We start from the raw sequence: 20,692 nt of genomic DNA, 5'->3' as shown, positions 1-20,692 counted from the left end.
CGTTTCTGCTTTTAATGGTATGACCTGAGTGATAAGTTCCTAACTTTCAATCTTCTACGAGATAATTATTACTATTATTATTCCTGAAGATTTGATAATTCAAGTATTGAGAGATCTGAGTGTTCAAATATCGGAATATAATAAAACGTGTGTCATCACGATCAATCGCCATCAAAAATCCTGAAGTAAAAAAACGCCCAACATGGATTCGATCCAAGAACCTCGATTACTGGTCGAGGGGCTTCACCACTGAACCACGACCACTACGCGGTAAATGATTCGTCTTTATTCTGGTTACGTTAGGTTTCTTTGCCTCCACTTGCAAAGTTGTACCTTATTTTTTTAAATTTCAAAACGTCCATCGTATTTCTTTTATGATGATATAAATCAATAATCTTCGGCAAAATTTATATTAATAACGAGTAGTTTTTAAACCTTTGATTCACAAGTTTGTTATTGTTGATTTATTATGAACATATTATGAAAGGGAAGAATATATTTTCCTCCCTTTCACAATATTTGTATCAAATGTGTTATGAAACAGTGACACTGCTCACCATCACTTCACACACTTCCAGCACAAACAATTAGTCAATAAATTCTTTTTCCTATTTCAATTATCCACTTCCACATATCTGTGACAGCAATCATGAAACAAAGGAATGAAAATAACATGTATCAATGCAGCCAACATAAATTTAGAAACATCCATACTAAGAAGAATAATGACTTGTATTGAGTACTGTTCGGAAACGTAATACCTCTCTAAATAACTCGAAAGGTGTATAATTGTGTAAATTCAAATGAATACATCAAGAAACAAACGAAATTAAATATAAATTTCTTTGATGCTGCAGATAAATAACCAAGCAAATGGTTACACTGTTTAACGAAAATGTAAATTTAACAAAATCAGCTAATTCTTATTGATTTTGTGATGCTGATCAAAATTTGAAAGTTATTTTCGAATATTAGCTCAACTTTTCGTTTTACAGGCATGTCTAACAACGCTTTAAAAATAAATAGATTCGCTTCGTTTGGGGTAAAATGTTACACTGATCCGGCAACACTGGAGAAACTATATGAACGCTTGGTTTGATTGTGTTCCTTATCTCAGTAGTGTTCTGCTATTCTTAGAAAAGACAGGTTTAGTGCAGTTACCAGCGTTTTGGGTGTGACGTTTGTGTAGTTCAGGACATAAAAATACAACTACAAGTACGCAAAAATACTGGTATTTCGAATGTATATTTTTAAATAGTTGTCGGAACTATTTCAAGTGGCATTTTGAGGATTTCAATAAACAAAAATGCCGCGAAATTGTGTAAACAGTGCGGATAGCTTCTGTTACGTGTGTGGGGAAGTGACATTTTCCTCACAAAAACAGACTATAACACCACTAATAAGAAAAGCCTATCAATATTACTTTGGTTGTAAAATTGGAGACCAACATAAATCTTGGGCACCCCACATTGTGTGTAACACTTGTGCCAGCAAGCTAAGAAATTGGATTAATGGGAAGGGGCCAAGCGGCCTTTTGCCTTTTGCAGTGCCCATGTTTTGGAGGGAGCCAAGCGACCACATCAGAGACTGTTATTTTTGTATGGTTCCTTCCGTCAAGAAGGGAATTTCCACGAAGAAGCGGGCCTTGATCTATCCTAACATTCCTTCTGCAATGCGCCCTGTTCCACATGGAGAAGGACTACCTGTTCCTGACCCACCTAAAGAATACGATCTTTTTTCTGATGATGATCAAGAAGTTGAAGCTCTTGAATCAAGTACTTCGAAGGACCCTACGTTTGTTGTAGAAGAACCTCCATGTGAACCACATAGACTTACTCAAGAGGAACTAAATGATCTAATCAGAGACTTGGACCTCGCGAAAAGCAAAGCCGAAATTTTAGCGTCACGTTTAAAGCAATGGAATTTATTGCAGGAAAAAGTAAATATTTCAGTGTATCGGAATAGGGAGATGTTCACTTCATTTTTTAATATGGAAGACACACTTGTGGCATGTACAGATGTAAATAATCTCATGAGGGCACTTAAAATTAATTACAAACCTACGGAGTGGAGGCTCTTTATAGATTCGTCCAAGGTGAGTTTAAAGGCAGTGCTTTTACACATTGGAAATGAACTTCCTTCAATTCCTGTAGGTTACGCAGTTCATATGAAGGAATCTTATGAAAACTTGAAACGTTTACTTCAAGCAGTGGCGTATTTACGATTTTCTTTCGGGGAGGGCTTTGCCTGAAAATGTGAAAATTCTGCAAGATATTTCATATACTTTATTATAGTAAGTAAGATTTCGGGGGGGCTTAAGCCCGGAAGCCCCCCCTAAATACGCCACTGACTTCAAGCCATTAAATATTACGATTTTCAGTGGCTCATTTGTGATGACCTTAAAGTAATAGCACTGTTGCTAGGTATGCAGTTAGGGTATACAAAGTATTGTTGCTTTAGATGTGAATGGGACAGTAGAGATCGTGGATCTCATTACCGCAAAAGTGATTGGAGTACCAGAGAAACTCTTCAGCCGGGAGTGAAAAATATGCAGCATGAACCACTGGTAGATCGTAACCGAATTTTGCTTCACCCTCTACATATTAAATTAGGTCTTATGAAAAGTTTTGTTAAGAGCATGAACCCAGAGGATGAGGCCTATAAATACCTAAGAGGACAATTCCCTCGATTAAGTGATGCCAAAGTTAAAGAGACTGTTTTCATAGGGCCACAGATTAGGCAACTATTCAAAGATCACAAGTTCGACGAAATTCTCCAAGGTGATGAGAAAGCTTGAAGAGTGTTTGTTCACAGTTCTTGGGAAGACACCGAACAACAAATTACAAACAACTGGTAGCAAAGTTGTTATTGTGCTACGAAAATCTTTGTTGCAATATGTCTCTGAAACTCCACTTTCTTCATTCACATCTAGACTTCTTTTCCGAAGAGTGTGGAGCAGTAAATGACGAACATGGTGAGCGTTTCCATCAAGATATTGCAGCCATGGTGAAGAGATATGAGGGGAAAGTGGAGTTCTAACATATTGGCCGACTACTGTTAGACTATTGCAAGGGATGCTCCAGATGTAATCTACAAAAGGCAAGCCAAGCGAAGACGCTCAAAATAAAATAGACATAATCCTGTACAAGGTATCACTTGAAACTTTTGTCTACATTGCAGTGTAGTTCTTGCACAAAAAGGTATTTGTACATATTTTTCATGTTTTGATGTTGATACTGAATTTTATTACGGAATTGTTAATGTTTAACTTGACCACGGTTACTTTATTTTCTGTATCGCTGTGAAACTGGTATTTGCGCAATTTTGAAAAAGGAAGTACAAGGGTATAGAAAGCTATAGCTTAGGGTACTTCTTAACTCCCCAGCTTATCACATCACAGTGAAATAGATAAAAAAAAGTGAAATGTAGGTTTTTACAAGGATTTTGCTTAAATGTTCTATAAATATTAATACATTTGTATATATACAGCTACTGTTGTACAAGGGCGTTTTTTTTTCACAAACTGAGCTAAGAAAATTCTTCTATTACCATTTACTTTCATATTATGCTTAAATGAATGTAAAAATCGCAATTTCCAAGAATTTACATACTTTCGATCAAAATTTGTTGAACAGTGTTATCGATCTGAACCCAGATATTCACATGGTCAATATCGTGCAATGCTTGGTTTATGTTGAATGTTGAATCGGATCCTATTGAGTGCCCAAAATTCAACTTTGTGGTGTTTTAGTACATGTATGAGACTACAATCTGAACAATTTTGAACAAATTCAGAGGGACATTTCTATGCGAAATTCAAATCTTAATTTGAAGTATTATTTTTTATTTTACAGGTTTTTACAACATAATACAATTTGTAGAGCAATCTTTAAGCTTTCCAATGGTGTTTGTTTCACGTCTCTAGTGCACATATTAACCATTTTATGACAATTTTTAATAATCATTGTAACTGAAAAAATGCCTTTTTTAAAATCATATTACTCCCCCGCCTTGAAAGTGTCTCCATACAGAGTGTTCAAAAATATGTTTTTTTTTTTTTAATCTCCCGCTGTAATAAAGCTGTACAGCGGGCGACACTTCTAAATGGTACAGCCATATGGAGATTTACGGCTAAGGTGTACCATTTAGAAGTGTCCACCGCTGTACACCAATTTTTACAAAAATCTGAGATGGTCAAGTCTGATGACTTGTTGATTTGACATGGAATATCCCTATATGGTTTAGACTGTTTAAAAGCGACGAACTGTATTATTTTCTTCTGTAGATGAACTTTTTATTCAATTTATTGCTCCTTTAAAGCTTTAATATCTTGCGAACTCCTCAAACTTCTAAACAATTTTCTTTTTGAATCTGTCCTCATTTTTAAAAGCGTTCTTCATATCTTCTGTGGGAGCTAAAAAAAAAAAAAAATCCCTAATTTTTGGCAAAATTTGAAGCATTTACCTGGCTGACTTTTCAACGTCTCTGAACACCCTGCCTTCTCAATTCCAGAATATCTTGTTAAATTGCTCATTCCTTTATAAACCTAACTCCTTACTCCCCAGATTTGGCTCCTGCCGACTTCTACCTGCTTACAAAATTGAAGGAAGTTTTAGAAAACAGAAAAGATTCACACAAATGCAGGTAACATTCTTCTTAAGACATCAAGAATGGTCTCAAGAAATGCTTCCAGGAGTGAAAATGTCATTAGAGCCACTGTGTTCAGTCAGCAGGGGAATTACTTCGCTACTTCGAAAGGGAGCCTTTAAAGTAACCATCAGTAATGAAATATCTCCGATCATGCTTAATGTATTTGGATTATCGCTATCTTCGCAGACTACTTTCTCCATGTATTGAAAGTCCCCCCAGAGGAAAAAGTCTGAAATTATAGTTCAACTATATTACATTACAAGCCCAGTCTTAAAGACTTCCCAATCACACCACTTATGAATCACATTTTAGTAAATAAAGACAATAATTAAGAGCGCTTCGGAGAATGATCAGAGAAACTGTCTGTATACGAACACCTGCAATTTGATTCCCCATCCGCAATCGCGCAGATATCTCGATAAATAGTTAATTAATTCTGGTTCTATGGGAACTAGTGGTCTCAAAGACTGATTTCAATGCTCACTGAAATGATTGCTTGTCAGAAATAGTTAATGAAATAAAAACGCTTTTATCATGGCAATATCATCTCTTACATAGTATATCAATCAATATTTGGAGAAAGAAAAAATTAAACTGACCATCTGCTATGCTTATTCGCCTAATTTGGTCCCACAAGACTTTTCTTTCCAACAATGAAGAAAATGTGTCCATAAGCTGTTAAAACATACTTACAACTGGTTCTTTCAGATGGTGAAGTGTATTAAGGGTAGATATTTTCAAAAATAAAGAATTTGTAACAAAGATTTTCATTATTTTATTTACTTTCAACTTTCAGTGTTACCCTGTGGCTTTCCGTAATCAACCACACTGGCACCACGAGTGTCAATCAGTATTTCCACGGTCAAATATGGATCCGATCAACTAGCAACTTTAGACCATTGTCTTCGAATTCAGCAAATTGCTTTCTTGAAATTTATCAGATAAAAATCGAAACTACTACTGGCAAACATTCTGAACAACGCTGGCATTTACTGAACCTTCGAAACGTTCTTGTAATTTCTTCTGATTGAGTCTCCATTGAAAATAAAGAATCAAACTCACTGTCTAAAATAATCAAACTCACTGTCTAATGAATGTATCCTTCTAAGGACTAATAACATTAATATTTAATTTTAACAACTATGTAAAAAAAAAACTATTTTGTTTATTACACACTAAACACGACTATTATTTAAAAAGTAGTTCATAGGATAACAAAACAACATGGTACGTAATCAAATGCAGTTGAGTTCGTTCCTCTAATCACTGCCATTAACTTAGATTTTGGGGGAAATGTTATTCTGGCAACACTGAAAATTCTTCAAGTTCATATTTTCTGCTGTAGAATAACATTATTTATGGTTGTGATAAGTTGCATTTCATTATCTCCTTTCACTTATGAAAAATAAGCAAAAGAAATACTGTAAATTTTGTATTACTTTAAGTATGTCAGGCTGTTAAGCGTCCCATATCAGCACCAGGGCTAAATGAGACGTAAATCTACAATTTGTGTAATCTGAACCACCGTAATGTGTTCAAATTACAATCTCTCTCAGCGGGAATCGAATTCGGGAGTACACCAAAGGTGCACGTGCTAGCCATTACACAAGCTCCCCTTTAACAAATAGTTCTCTAGTACCTAGCTTCTTCCCTAGTAAAACTCATATGTAAAGAGTGCGATTATTCTGATTTAGTGAGGTTGTTTTTAGATTTCCATTATCTAAATTCTTATTTCTGTCTATTGTCTTCTGCTAAAATTTATTGGTTGCTTCATTCTGCTACATTCTCCTCAACGTACTCCGCACGATACAGCGGCTTAGATTCGGCGCAATTAGCGGGTGCATAAGACTACGAGGGGCGTCCAATTAGTTACCTAGACAGGATGACCCACCTGGTCATCACTGTTTTTCGATGTAGTCCCCATGGAGGTCTATGCAGCGTCGCCACTTTGTAGGAAGCGAAAAGAAAAAGTCTATCATTGGCTGCAAATCACTGGTGGATCCAGGTTTCGTCCCGTCACCAGTTGAACCAAGAACTTGTCCTGGTCCTCCTCAAAGAACTCCAACAAGTCTTGGGACAGCTGCATCCAGCACTGCTTCTGTGCAGGCGTTAGCATTTTGGGGATCCAACAAGCACAGACCTTTGACATGCCCAAGCGGTCATGCAGAATAGTCAGGATGGATCCCTTCGGATATACTACATGCTGCTGCAATCTCGGCAACCTTCATACGGTGATCCTGTAAGACCATGTCCTCAATTTTGCAGCACACTTCCGTGGTGACTGCATCCGCACGTCTCCTGGAGCGGGGATCATTCTCAATGGACTCCCGTTCCTACATAAATTGCTTTGACCAGTATTTGAACTGGATTTCTGACAGTGCTGCATCCCGGTACACTTTCGCCATTCGCTTGTAAATCTCCTTTGGTCCCTTCCTTTCTTTAGTGAGAAATTTGATGACCAAAGAGTGCTCTAACTTCTGCAAATCTACTGTTCGCGGTGTAACACAAACACTGCTCACAGCCACTGCGTTGCTACGACTGACCTCAAACTGCGGGGGGTTCCCCACACGGCCTTGGCGTCCGTCTCAGGCGCCATTATGTTCCTCCCCTCCCTTCCTGTCTAGGTAGATAACTTACTAGACGCCCCTTATGGTAAATTTCATCTCGCACGAAACTGGTTATTTTCCAACCACAATACGACGTCTCCACGATAGCTGTATTCGAGAGCTATGCCACAGATGCTGATTCTGGTATATCTTACGTTTACTTCCTTGTATTTATGTGAAGACTATTTTATTTGTAAACTGATGGACGATTCTATTTAACCAGTATTTATTAATTTACTTGCTTTGTCTTATGTAAGCGACTTTCAATCACAGGCTAAATAAAAATACATAAAGTAATAATATCATCAAATATATTTACAATTGAAGCTGTTACAAAAATATTTGCATACACTTTCTTTAATTTCTAATACAAGCTTAGTGTCACAAACATTTATTGCTTCTGAAGATACAATGATAGCGCGTCTCCCATTTCTGATATCTACAAAGAGAAACATAGAAATTAAGTATTTGGAATTACTTGCTAAAAAAATTAATATACATATTTATATCACTATTTTTTGTGAGCTTACGTAAGTATAATTTATACCAAAATCCAAAGCTCTTGCCCACCTTTCCATTTGCCTTGAAATTGCGTGAAATATTTGGTATTCGTCGATTGCTGCTCATTACGTCAAAGGAGACAGTTGATAAGTAACTAACAATCGAGAAAATGGTTGAATGAATAGAATGAGAAATAATAATAATAATAAACTGGACTCTTTTCTGAAGGGTAGGATTTACGATAGTCATATGGGACCGAAGGATACTAACCTGAAACTACTGTAAATACATACTGAAGCAAGAAATATCAGATGAAAAGTGCAGAAAATGCGAAGACATCCGAAATAATTGAACACATCACAGGCTCATGCCGTATAATGGTTCCTACAGACTATCTAAAACAACACAACAATGTTGTAAAAAGCATTCACCAGTTTTTGGCACATAACATGAAATTAAACACATACTAAGCTTACTACAAATAACAGCCAAGTCCGGTACTTGAAAATAAATACAAACTCTACTGGGATCGAGAAATCAAAACAGATGTAAAGGTACCTGCAAACAGATCCGACATTATTATCAATAAAATGTCCCAAGAAGTTACCGTCATAGATGTAGGAGTACCATTGACTCTTAACATATGTACAACATTCATTATGAAAACAATCAATATAAAGACTTGGCTGACGAAATCAAAAAGGTATGGAAATGTCAGAAAGTTACAGTAAGACCAATCATTACCTCAATAGAGCATTTGTTCCTAAAAGTACTGAGACACAACTCGAACAGTTAAGTGCACAATATCTGCAAAAATCAGTAATACTACACACTTATCATATGGTCAGACAGTTCTTTGGAGAAGAAAAACTCTTAAAATAACTTGCACTTCCAAGAGACGGCCGTCAGATTACTAAGCTAAAACCGGTTTAAACCGAGATACAGCAATAATAATAATTATTATTATCATCTTTTTCACGTGTATCTTCTGTTTCACTACATGTCGATAGGGATGCGCACGAGACAAGATTTGAGACTGTCTCGACTCGAAAATGTGCTGTAAAAGTGATGTCTCGACTCGAAAAATATATATTTTTCTATTGGAAGAGCTGTGTCTCGACTCGAATTTTGTCTGGAAAATTCTGTCTCGACTCGACTCGAACGCATCCCTACATGTCGATATGAACCTGATATTGACCCATGACTATTCGCAACCGTGATTAGCGCTTTATCATTGAGTCAGAGTGATCAAGTGTTTCACAACAATGTGCAAAGGGAGAAGATTGCTGAGTGTTAATAGGAACGTCAACATGCAGCTTATCCACTGCTACCGCCTAGTTCAGTTATATTTGTGTCAAAGAGCATGCAACAATCGAACTGAAATCTAAAATGGACGTTGAACAGCGTCCCTTTTCCTGTGAAGCTCAACACAACAGATAATGGCGGGTCATTGTTAATTTCCATACCGCTTCTAGCATGTACCGAAATCTGCACCTGTTCGAACAAATGAAACTCCATATCAAGATGAAGATGGAAAACTGAAATTAAATCTGAATTGTACGTCCCATGGATATGCGGGCTAGGCTAAAGGAGACTGTAATGATGAAAAATGAATGCAATGGTGGAATGAATAAAGCACGAGGAAACGGGATAACCCCGAAAAAACCCACGCACACGGTGTTTCTCCACCACAAGGTCCACTTGACGCGAGCTGAGATCAAACCAGGGACCCTACGCACAAGAGGTGAACGCTCTACCACTGAGCCACCGCGGCCCCAAGATGAAGATCGAACATGTGCATATCAAAATGTAAAAAGATGACATCCTGCAGTCCTCATGACGAACGTAGCATTACCATGAGATGGCACCAGCCCGTATCTGGTCGCCAGCAAGAAGAGATCTTGCCAAGTATGAGATAACGTATCTGACTGAATCTTCTGTATCAAAATTCAAGTCCATTGCAACAAAAGCCTCCACCCACGAAATAAGATGAAATTATATTACCAATAACAAAAAGAATGTCTAATTTCTAGAACCACATATCGTATAGCACTAGGTACCCTTGTGTCCAACCACGATTCAGAAGCTGTATACGTCCATTCCACGTCGGATCCAAGCTGTTTTGGACGCAAAAGGAGACTCCACACGACACTAGGTATGATTTTCACACTTTTGCAAACGTTTTAGATTTTTTTGTTTAACCCCTGTATATACATACACAATTATTCATGTTCTAAATAACACCATTTCAAGAATATTCTTTTAATTACTTTTCATTTGATTGCCTCTTTGGTTTATATAAATACTATCTTTAATAACTTCATAACCACAATTCACTCTCTTTCAAATATTAATACTATAATTATATATAGAGGGCCATTGCAAAAGTCATGGCAACTATTTTTTTTTTTTTATCGAAAATCGAAACGAATACAAAAAAATTCTATATATGCAAATGGAAGGTTAATTCACATGTAAACATTACATATAGATAGATGGATGAACACACACACACACACACACACACACACCACCATAAAGATATAGCACGGGAAAAAAAAGACGAAAAAAATTGTCGTTTGAAACGTGTTTCACTGTCAACTGCAACACTACACAATAGTACATTAGAAATCAAGCGCATTCCATGGCATCAGGAGTCTCCCCAAGAATCCACAAGATGGCAAGTCATCATGACACATGTTTCTGCTCTGTACTATTGTGAACTGTTGCAACTGACAGTAAAACACGTTTAAAACGACAATTGTTTTTTCTCGTTCTATATCTTTATAGTGGTGTGTGTGTTCATCCATCTCCATCCATGTAATGTTTTCATATGAACTAACCTTTAATTTGCATATTTCAAATTTTTTTTATACGTTACCATTTCCGAGAAAAAAAATAGTTGCCATGACTTTTTCAATGGCCCTCGTATTTCGCTGTGGTTATCAACATATTTTTCATACGTATTCAGATAATTAATACATATCCTCATTTGTTACTGATAGGTCGTAAATGCAGCTACTCAAAACGACACTGAAGACAGAACCCAGAAAACCATACCTGATTCATTCCAATCAAACATCATGGAATTAACTAAAATTTTGACGGTAAGTATAATATGAAGCTATACAATGAACATCAGGAATATTGGGTAGGAAAAAGCATTATCAGAGTGTCTACTACAATTCCAAAATGAAATTTCGTGACTTTTCCTTTCCTAAAACATAAAATTTAACAACATTCTCAAGAGCGAATTTGGGTGCGAATCTTCATGCATGCGATAAAAGAGTGCTTTGCTTGCGATTTAAGCGTCTAAAGCCGACCATAGACATTTTTGGTTTTGACGATTAATAGAACAAAGTTTTCCAGCCTATACTTATATTTGTACAGATTAAAAAAAAGTGACCCAAAAGCTAAATTTCGTGACTTTTTTTTTTGGGACTTTCATGACCTTTTCCTGATTTCATGACTTGCGTGACCGATAGACACCCTGACGATTATGAGGACCTGATGGTTCGAAGATATAGAAGTGATAGACACAGTTTGAATCTCAAGATTTGTAAACAAGATTGATAATTAGTTAAATCTAAATTACTTTTTTTCATATATTATAGGTTTAACACAATTTGTGAGTAATTAAGAAGTTCGACCTAACATTATATTGGTGTTTAACAACTTCTTTTTTTATATAAATAAAAATTGATAAATCTATCCAGTTCGTAATTACGGATCACAATTATCTTTTTCCTTTTAGATAACAGCACAGTTAACTCGAATAGAATGAATATCGAAGTAGCCTAATGCCTATATTATAAATACAGTAAAACCTGTCTTCAACGGACCCTTTATTAAACGGAAAACTGTCTTAAACGGAAATATTTCACGGTCCCATGAATTTTGGAGAACAAAACGTGTAAAACTCCCTTCATTAAGCGGAAACTGTGTTACGCGGACAACGGAAAGAAAAATAAAACATTTAACGGAAAATTCTGAGTTCCGGACTACAGCGTTTAGAAGATGTTTAGACATTCTGTGAGACATATACATTACACTGTCTGCGATAAAATGTTCGTTCATTTGTTAAATATTTCTGGACAGTGTTGACCTTCCCCAACCACTACTCATATTCACCCCCACAAATTGTCCTTAATCCCCGCAACTTAATCAAGAATCATACGGAATGTCGGAAAGAAGAAAACGAGATAGAGGAAGAAGAGGAATACGATACCGAGTTCCAAGAAGAGTGTAGAATAAATACATATCAAGATTCTCTCAGAAGTTTAAAGGAACTGCAAAAATTTGCCTTACGAAAAAATGATTCTGATTCACTTAGTATAATTTCTCAGGCTAAAGTGTATGCGGAAAGTCAATCAGCCAAGCAGCAATGTACACAGAAAAGCCTGCTTGGCTATTAGAAAAATAAAGAAAACGTGTGCATAGCATATTTTGTATTCATTTTAATTTTTTGTGTATTTATTCGTAGAAGAAAGAAGTACTGTAATCGAACAATGTACGTACAGCAATATATTTTCTCAGTATTCCCCTTTATAAGCATGTATTTTCTTTTAAAGAAAGGAAAGATCTACCTCCACTAAGCGGAAACCTGACTTTAACGGAAATTTTTGCAAGTCCCGCTCGATTCCGCTAAAGACAGGTTTCACTGTAATAGATACATAGATACATATACGAGGGGCGTCCAATAAGTTATATACCTAGACAGAGGTAGGGGCGGAGCACAATGGCGCCTAACACGCACGCCAAGACCACTATGGGGAACCCCGCTGCGCAATTTGGGGTCAGTCGGAGCAACGCAGTGGCCGTGAGAACAGTGTTTGTATTACGCCGCGTAGCGAATGTTCATGTGACGCTGCAAATAATGGACAAATTCCTGGCTCAACTGGTGACACAGGACGAAACCTGGATCCACCATTGGGATTCTGAGAGCAAGCAGGAGCCCATGCAGTTGAAGAACATGCGGGGGACAGTTTTTCAAGACAACGAGGTCCAACAAGCTGTTTCCCAGTGGTTTGCACGTCATGACAGATCAAGATTATTTATTCTCTGGATTTCTTCACTGCTCACAAAATGGCGACACCTCTATGAGGACTACATCGAAAAACAGTGATGACCAGGTAAGCTTATCTGCATTCCTTCCTGTCTAGGTAGCTAACTTATTGGACGCCCCTCGTATATATATATATATATATATATTACTGTATATTTTACATACATACATCGTAACAATATAAAATAAGAGTATATTATTAAATAAAAAAAAATCATAAATAAGGAACTTCAGAACACACACACAACTATAGAAACAATAAAGAAACCAAATATAAATACACTTCTTAATTGATCACTAAGTGGTCCATTAAAACATACACTTAAAATTTTTGAGAACGTACAAAAAACCCTAATCATTATCTTCCATTTCTACGGGATCATAATGTACTTGTGCAATTCAATTGGCGCCTGTGAATCGCTTTACCCTTAATGAGACTTCCTTAGACAATACTTAGAGTGCGAACTAAACAGAGTGCTAAATTTCTAACCTAAACTTTTTTTCTTTTTGCAGGGAACTATTTAATTCATTTCAAACTTTTTCAAGTTCCTGGAAGAAAAAAAAAGTGTTATGACAGGTGATCTCGCGCTTGTACGTCACAGTACAGTAACATATATTGGGTGGGCCAAAAGTAGGTATACACCCCTGCACTAATCAAGTATAATATTCTAGTTTATGGATTTATTTACTTCGACTATTCTGGGCTTAAGTTATAAGTAAAAAGACGTTAAGAACAAATAATAAAGAAACTAGGTCTACCTGTTTGATAACAATAAGAAACGATATAAAATACAGGCCGGAACTGTATGCCTACTTTTGAGCCACCCTTTAAATCCTTGACTACAATATAAAACTGTTCTTACATTTGCTGCCAAAATTTTATCGTTATCCTAGTTCAGGATACAATGGAGATCTTTTTAACGCACCATTAACTTACCATGGTTTACAGGACGCATCTTACACGAACTGGATACTTAATTCAAGAACAGAACTAGTGCTTTTTCATTCAGCCGTGCTGCACACAAACCTTCAGCACCGATGATGATATCTAACATCTGTCCATCTCAAACATTCCTGAAACGAATAAACTACACTGTTTTCAGATTTAAGAATGTTCATGGTCGACATTTTTAAATACAAATAAATGCGCAAAGTTTCTCTAAAGTTACTTGGGTTTGGATTCGACCTCTGAAAAACAAAAACGGCATAAAGTAGATTCTTATCAACCACTAATTAAAATATTGTAAGGCGATTCATAAGTATACGGATTGATTACTTAATGTTTTATAAACCTATATATAAACGCACAAATATACAATTCCCTAAACTACATATGCCTGTCAATGACCACTGATAATTAAAACTTCGAAAGAAATATTATGTATTCACTTGACTAAAAGTATACTAATTTTTTTAAAACATTAGTACCACGAGGAAGTTTGTTTCACAATGCATATACATGTATTCTTAATGGTTGATTTATGATAAACTGAATCTTAAAATGAAATGAAATTTAAGTTTTACGTCCTACGGTTATGCCGGTTAGGCTAAAGGAGACTGTGATGATAAGAGATGGATGAAATGGTGGAATGAAGAAAGTGGGAGAAAACGGGAGAACTCCGAGTTCACGCACACGGTGTTTGTCCACCACAAAGTTCACATGGCGCGAGCTGGGATCGAACTACGGACCTCAAGCACTGGAGAAAAAGGCTCTAAACCGAATCTTGTTTAATCATCTTCCATTTCTATCTCAGAAGTTAGAAATTATACTTCCTGGGTTTTCAGCATCTAGGTCATTTTAGCCTGTCACGAATGGGGTATAATGACCTTCAGCAATATGGCCTGGGACCTTTTTATGTTCGATACCATCCCGGCATTTGCCTGTTGTGGATAAGGAAAACTCTGGAAAAACCTCACTGAGGATGGCTGGCCTGACACCTTTCTGACCAAGTGTCCCCTACCGGGAATTGAACCTGGAACCGCTCACACTGAAGGCGAGAGCGTACGCGACTACGCTACGCGGAGTTATCATTTCTATCTCAGTTTGATATAAGTGTCCGACCGTGGGATAAATTAAAAGTTATAGGAGCTCGATCGTATCTGCTCCCTCTTTTAACAATTTGCCAAATATTCTGGGAATCAAAAAATATTAAAATTTCCCTGTGTTATTTACCTAGTACTTATAAAATACTTAGTGAAGCACTATGTTTTCCTTAAGTTTCCGAATATGTATAATTTTAACTTATATCTAGTTGCATTTAACACTTTATTTATGATAACATTCACTGTCCACTCGCAGTCATCAGTTGACTCTATTCTTGTTTTGTTTATCTTCTAATCCTATGACTCCATCCATATTTTAAGACTCTACAATATTTTATATTAGGATTAGATGACGAACCAGACTAGAACGAAGACTATCTCTAAAACACTGACCAGTTTAAAAATACTACTTGATTTCATATAATGTATATTCAATATGAATTTTTAAAAAAAAGCACTTACACCAAAATCACCCAGATTTATCTAACTGTTCAAGTTTCAGCAAAAAGGATTGCCTTCCTCACAAATCCCATTGATTATCATCATCTGAATATCATAGCCTTTTTATGACTTCCAGTAGTCCTTCATAACATAAAAGGGAAAGTTTACGAAAGATTACAGGAAGAAGAAAAAAAATCAGACGATATCTAACGGGATGTAGTTCCACAAACAATGTCAGTTTACTGAAAGGACCTGTGCTAATAATTGCTAACGAAGGCAACAACTTTTCGCAGAAACATTTCCAGCTCGACAGTTCTGAGTGTTCTGGAATAAATACTACTTTAACTAATTAATTTACTTAGTAGTGTTCTGGACTTACTAGAAAGTTACACAAAGAATTTTTTAGTTTTTCTTTGATTTATGCAAATTTCGAAGAAAAAAAAGGTTGAAAATTGGAGACGAGACAAATAAAGCCCCTTCCACCTTCAGATTTTTTCTCACTACACAGAGGTAACTTCTAAGTTTCAAGCTGGTTTTCTCGTTATATATCAACTGAAAATAAAATAACATCCGAAACTAACCAAAGCCTCAAATAGACCAAGTCCCAAGGAAACAGTTACAAAGAGTTTTATGCTTGTAGCTTATTAAAAACATGCCATTGGCGACAACTAATGGCTGCCAGTGGACAGTGGAGATAACCATTTTAAAAAGTATAAATGAATAGGGATAAGAATGAATAACCTATTTAGAACACTTTAGAAAAACTGGATTTCGTAAATTTGTATTTTCAGGAACATCCCTCTTATAACATTCTCTTCTATTTAATAACATTACACGAGGCTTCTTCATCACAAAAACACGCACTTCTCTGCTACTGAATCCTTCCAACTAAATTCTAATTGGAAGCACAGCAAGACCTAAATAAATAATTACGATACAAAATATTTTGTCTTAAAAATTGTAAACACTCGAAGTCGTTACGATTTAGGAAGTCCAATAACTTCAGACGGAAGAAATGGAAAAGACGTAAGCTTCTGAATAGTGAACGCTAAACAAGCATTCAATAGGAAAAGAGGACTGCTATCCATCAAGAAATATGTCGGACTTCGAAAACAATTTATTAAGACTCTGGTATGGAGCGTAGCGCTTTACGGATCAGAGACGTGGACATTGGGAAAAGCTGAAATATCCAAGCTGGAAGCATTTGAAATGTGGTGTTGGAGCAGAACGCTGCGCATATCATGAATCGAAAGGAAAAGGAATGAAGACGTACTAACGGAAGCTAATAAAGGACGACAGATCATGAAGATAATAGGAAAATGAACAAACAGCATGCTTGGCCATCTTATTCGGCGCACCGATCGGATCACCGTATTGCTAGAGGGAAAGGCTGAAGAAAACCTGGAAGAGGAAGACCAAGAATAGAATATCTAGATGCAGTTAGGAAGATACCTTATCAAAGTATAAAACAGCTATCCCAAGGGAGAGAAAAGTTTTAATATTTCCATGTTGCCCACCAACCTATGGCTGAGGTGAGAAAGAAGTTACTTTTTATCAATATAAAAAAGAAAAAAGGATTATCTGTATTTTCCTTCTAAAATTTAGTACTGCTTACATCACTAGTAAATAATTTGACATATAAAGTAACGACTATTATGCATTGCTGGTCGAAAAAGAATGAAGCTAATAACTGACCTAAATCTACATGTAATTCCTCATAATAAATGACCACGCTTCTATAACAACAGATTCAGGTTCATATATATCGCTTAATTTAATTCTCAAGACAATATTTGAGACGGGTACACTAAATTTCAGAGGAGTTTAATTCAGCTTAAAGGATAGTGTAACATCTTTACACACATATTTAATTAGATGATGAAGATAAATTCCGTACTTTCCTTAGGTTAAAAACCTTCGTACTCTCATTAGCTGAAAGAATTTGTTCGAATCGAAAATTATTCAGAAGGTATTTACGAAATTCACTCACGTTTTTCCGTTCAATGGAATGAAATTAGTCATTCTTAAATAAGACAGCTCTGGAAAAAAAACCCTTGATTGAAACTCGAACTTAGGATCCTGTTTGCCAGTCCAGTGTTGTACCAATTGACCTAACACAACACAATTGGTTTTCTGCGTTGTCCCTTATCTTACATGAATAAATTTATATAAATATCTTTGAATCTTGTTACGAAGATACAATACAATCATGTCAAAGCAAAACAGTTTTATGCAGTCACAAAATGGGTATATACACCCTACAAGTTATCTTGTCAATCTCTTCCACACACACACACAAAATTAAAATGAAACGCTATTTTCAGTACTGTACATAAAATTACGCTCTCTCTACGTTAACGAGAGATGAATTAAGGATGACTGATTCCAAAAAGAACATCATTTATGCTAAGAACTGTACGTCCTAAAACACAGAAGAAAAAGAAAAGTTCAATACTTTTTCTTCACATGGATAAAAGAGAAGAAATTTCAACATTTGGGCAGCACGATATTCTCAAATAGAAGAAGTGTGAATTAGAACAGCCCAAGCAAAACAGTCATTTTATAGGAAGAAAGGATTATTCATACGGAAGAACTTAATGACAAAAAAAGTGAGGCAAAAACGCAAATGGAAACTGCTGCATTTTATCCATGATAGAAAAAGGAAGAAACAGCTTGACTAGACATTTAATTCGTCATTCTGAATAAAGTAACGTACATACTGCCAAAGAGAAGATGAACCTGCTATGGAATATCTATGAATCAATTACCTGGATGCATATCAAGAATTCCACACTGGGCGCCAACTTCACTTGCGAAGAGAAGTCTTATGATTTAAAAAAAAAAAAAAAAAAAAAAAAGACAGTTTGACTTACGTATCATTTCAGATTTATCACAAATACAGCACTGAAAATAAAATAAGAATTTTAGGAAAACTAAAAATGGATCAAAAGATTGAGATCTTGGCCAATAATTAGTTTTCGGATCAGGGGCCACAAAATTTTTGAACGGCCTCTAAATCGAGTTTTCGTATTTTCTACGGAATAAGCACATCATACTGAGTTACGTGATGGTTTGGATTTGGCTACAGTATATGTAGTTCTCCAGATATAAGGCGTATAAGAAGATTTTTGTTGAAACATATTGGATATTTTGATCCAAAAATAAATAAATAAATAAAATAAAATTACTGCAATGTAAAAATCAACTACATAATATGCTTTATAAACAGCGTACAGAATCTTTCCAACACCGATGGTAAAAAAAATTAATAACACATGTTCAACAATAAACAACCTAAGAAATTGATGCCTCACTCTGTAGATAGCTCTCCAACTGGAATTTAGAAAGTACTTCCTACTTCAGATGTAAACACTGTTCATAAACTTCACTGGTATAACTCAGAGACTGTCTGTATAACATTAGCGACATTTTACTTTAAATAGAGCTTCCCAATCCCACTGCAATCTTTCAATATTTCTCCAAAGCACTACGAAACTAAGTAAATACATAAAATAAATAACAATTTTTCCTTAGTACCTAGAAAATACTACTTAGTTACAGTTTTATTGTCGATGGTGCAATAATACGAAAAATTGATTATGAAGTCTAACGCTTACGATAAACTAGGCGTGAGTTTACTATGGGCAGTTTTTTATTTATTATTATTATTATTATTATTTTTTTTTTTATGGAGGGAAGAAAGGTGAGGGTAATCATCATGAATATGTTATTTTACGCATTCTGATTGACTGCAAGAACAAGCGTGAACGTTTCAACACGTGGAAGAAATTAGCATTTACAGGGTTTCTACTGGTCAGGGAAGTCAGGGAAAATGGTGCAGGACAGGAAAGTTCAGAGAAATTTTATAAAATATGTTTTCTATGATTAATTGTACACCAATTTCAGTTTAGCCAACTATTATGCTACCTTTTTGTTTTTTACTGCTGGTTTTTTTTTCTCAGATTTGTCTCTATAGAATGAATGTTCACAGTTATTTATTCCTTACTTATATTTCAACGTCATCCGACACCTGTCATGGAAGTCAGGAAAATATATTTGTTCAGATCAGTAGAAACCCTGATTTACTGCCATCCATTAAACTCGCATAAAATACACTCCTCTACAAGCTTTTCAATCAAAATTCGTATCATAAATACGCCCACAGAAACTATAACTTAAGAAATGCCGGTACTTCGTGCCATTGCATACCACCTGAAAAAGAGCACAGGTAAGTAGTGAAGTGAAATTATATTCCTTTCTTTGATTTAAATAAATAAATAAGAGATGGGACTGTTGAGCACTTTAAAGTATAAAAAGTAAGTTCTACGTCATGTAATTCACTTACCTATGAAGATTTCAGCAGAATACACGCCCCAACTTCTTCAACTGTGTTCACCACTTTTAGCCTTACTAGTCTCCATTAGAACTGATAAACTGTGCAAGAAGACCATACTTTCAAATGAAGATAATTACACAATAAATTCCTATTACATAACCTTCAAAGAAGGAAACATTCTTCAGAATACAAAATACAAAATCTGATATTATATCTCAATTCTTACCATCTTGACCTCAACTCTTGATTTCTTCGAACAATGGTAGTAGACATTATATTAAGTAGCAAAAAAGACCGTATCAGATATTTCACCTTATCATTTCCCCTTCTCTTACTTGCACTGTCCCGTTCCAAACTAGGTTCCCTCTGAGATTTTGTATATTCTTTGTTTTATGTATATATACGAGGGTAAATCAAAAATTATCCGCAATGTAGCTGTAACTTTTTTTTTTTTACATTGTTTATACTGCCCTCTGTCCTCGTTTGTTTTATTGTTATGCTGTTGTGGTCATGCTATGAAAGTTTGATTCTAATTCATCCATTTGTCTTCTATTTGTTGCAGGTAGATCATCGCCGCTCCATTAGAAGTTTGCATCAAAGAGGAACAACAAACAGTGGTTCGGTTTTTGTGGTCGGACAGTGTATGAGGGGCCGGACGAGGAAGCCGTCATGAATGGATTGCGACCCTTGATACGAGTACAACTTCCGACCACAGAAACCAGATCACTGCTCGTTGTTCCTCTTGGGCGCGAACTTCTAATGGAGCGGCCATGACCTACCTGCAACAAAAGAAAGACAAATGGAGGAATTAGGATCAAACTTTCATAGCATGACCACAACAGCATAACAATAAAAACAAAGGAGGAGAGAAGACAGTATGGACAATGTAAGAAAAGTTATAGCTACATTGCGGATTTTTTGACCTACCCTCGTATATATAATAACTAATTGCTACAGTCATTTACACGATACTGATAAAACTAAGGAACTAACTGGCTTTTGAAAATGATTGTATGTCATAATGGCTTCGAACAACAAAAGATCTCAACC

At 35.9% G+C, this 20,692-nt stretch overlaps 1 long non-coding RNA gene across 1 annotated transcript; it reads right to left on the bottom strand.

Moving 5' to 3' along the window:
* Positions 1 to 7,550: 7,550 nt before the first annotated feature.
* Positions 7,551 to 19,639, bottom strand: LOC145667002 (uncharacterized). Its single transcript, XR_014127848.1, has 2 exons — positions 13,760 to 19,639; positions 7,551 to 7,695 (listed from the first exon to the last, which is right to left on the bottom strand). It is a non-coding gene; the product is annotated as an uncharacterized LOC145667002 (long non-coding RNA).
* Between the last annotated feature and the right edge of the window lie 1,053 nt (positions 19,640 to 20,692).

This window comes from Thermobia domestica, chromosome 12 (assembly GCF_964235325.1).
Source record: "Thermobia domestica chromosome 12, izTheDome1.hap1.1, whole genome shotgun sequence".
In the NCBI taxonomy this organism is placed as follows: domain Eukaryota; kingdom Metazoa; phylum Arthropoda; class Insecta; order Zygentoma; family Lepismatidae; genus Thermobia; species Thermobia domestica.
The sequence above is the reverse complement of the archived record's forward strand: the minus strand, read 5'-3'. Positions and strand labels throughout refer to the sequence as shown.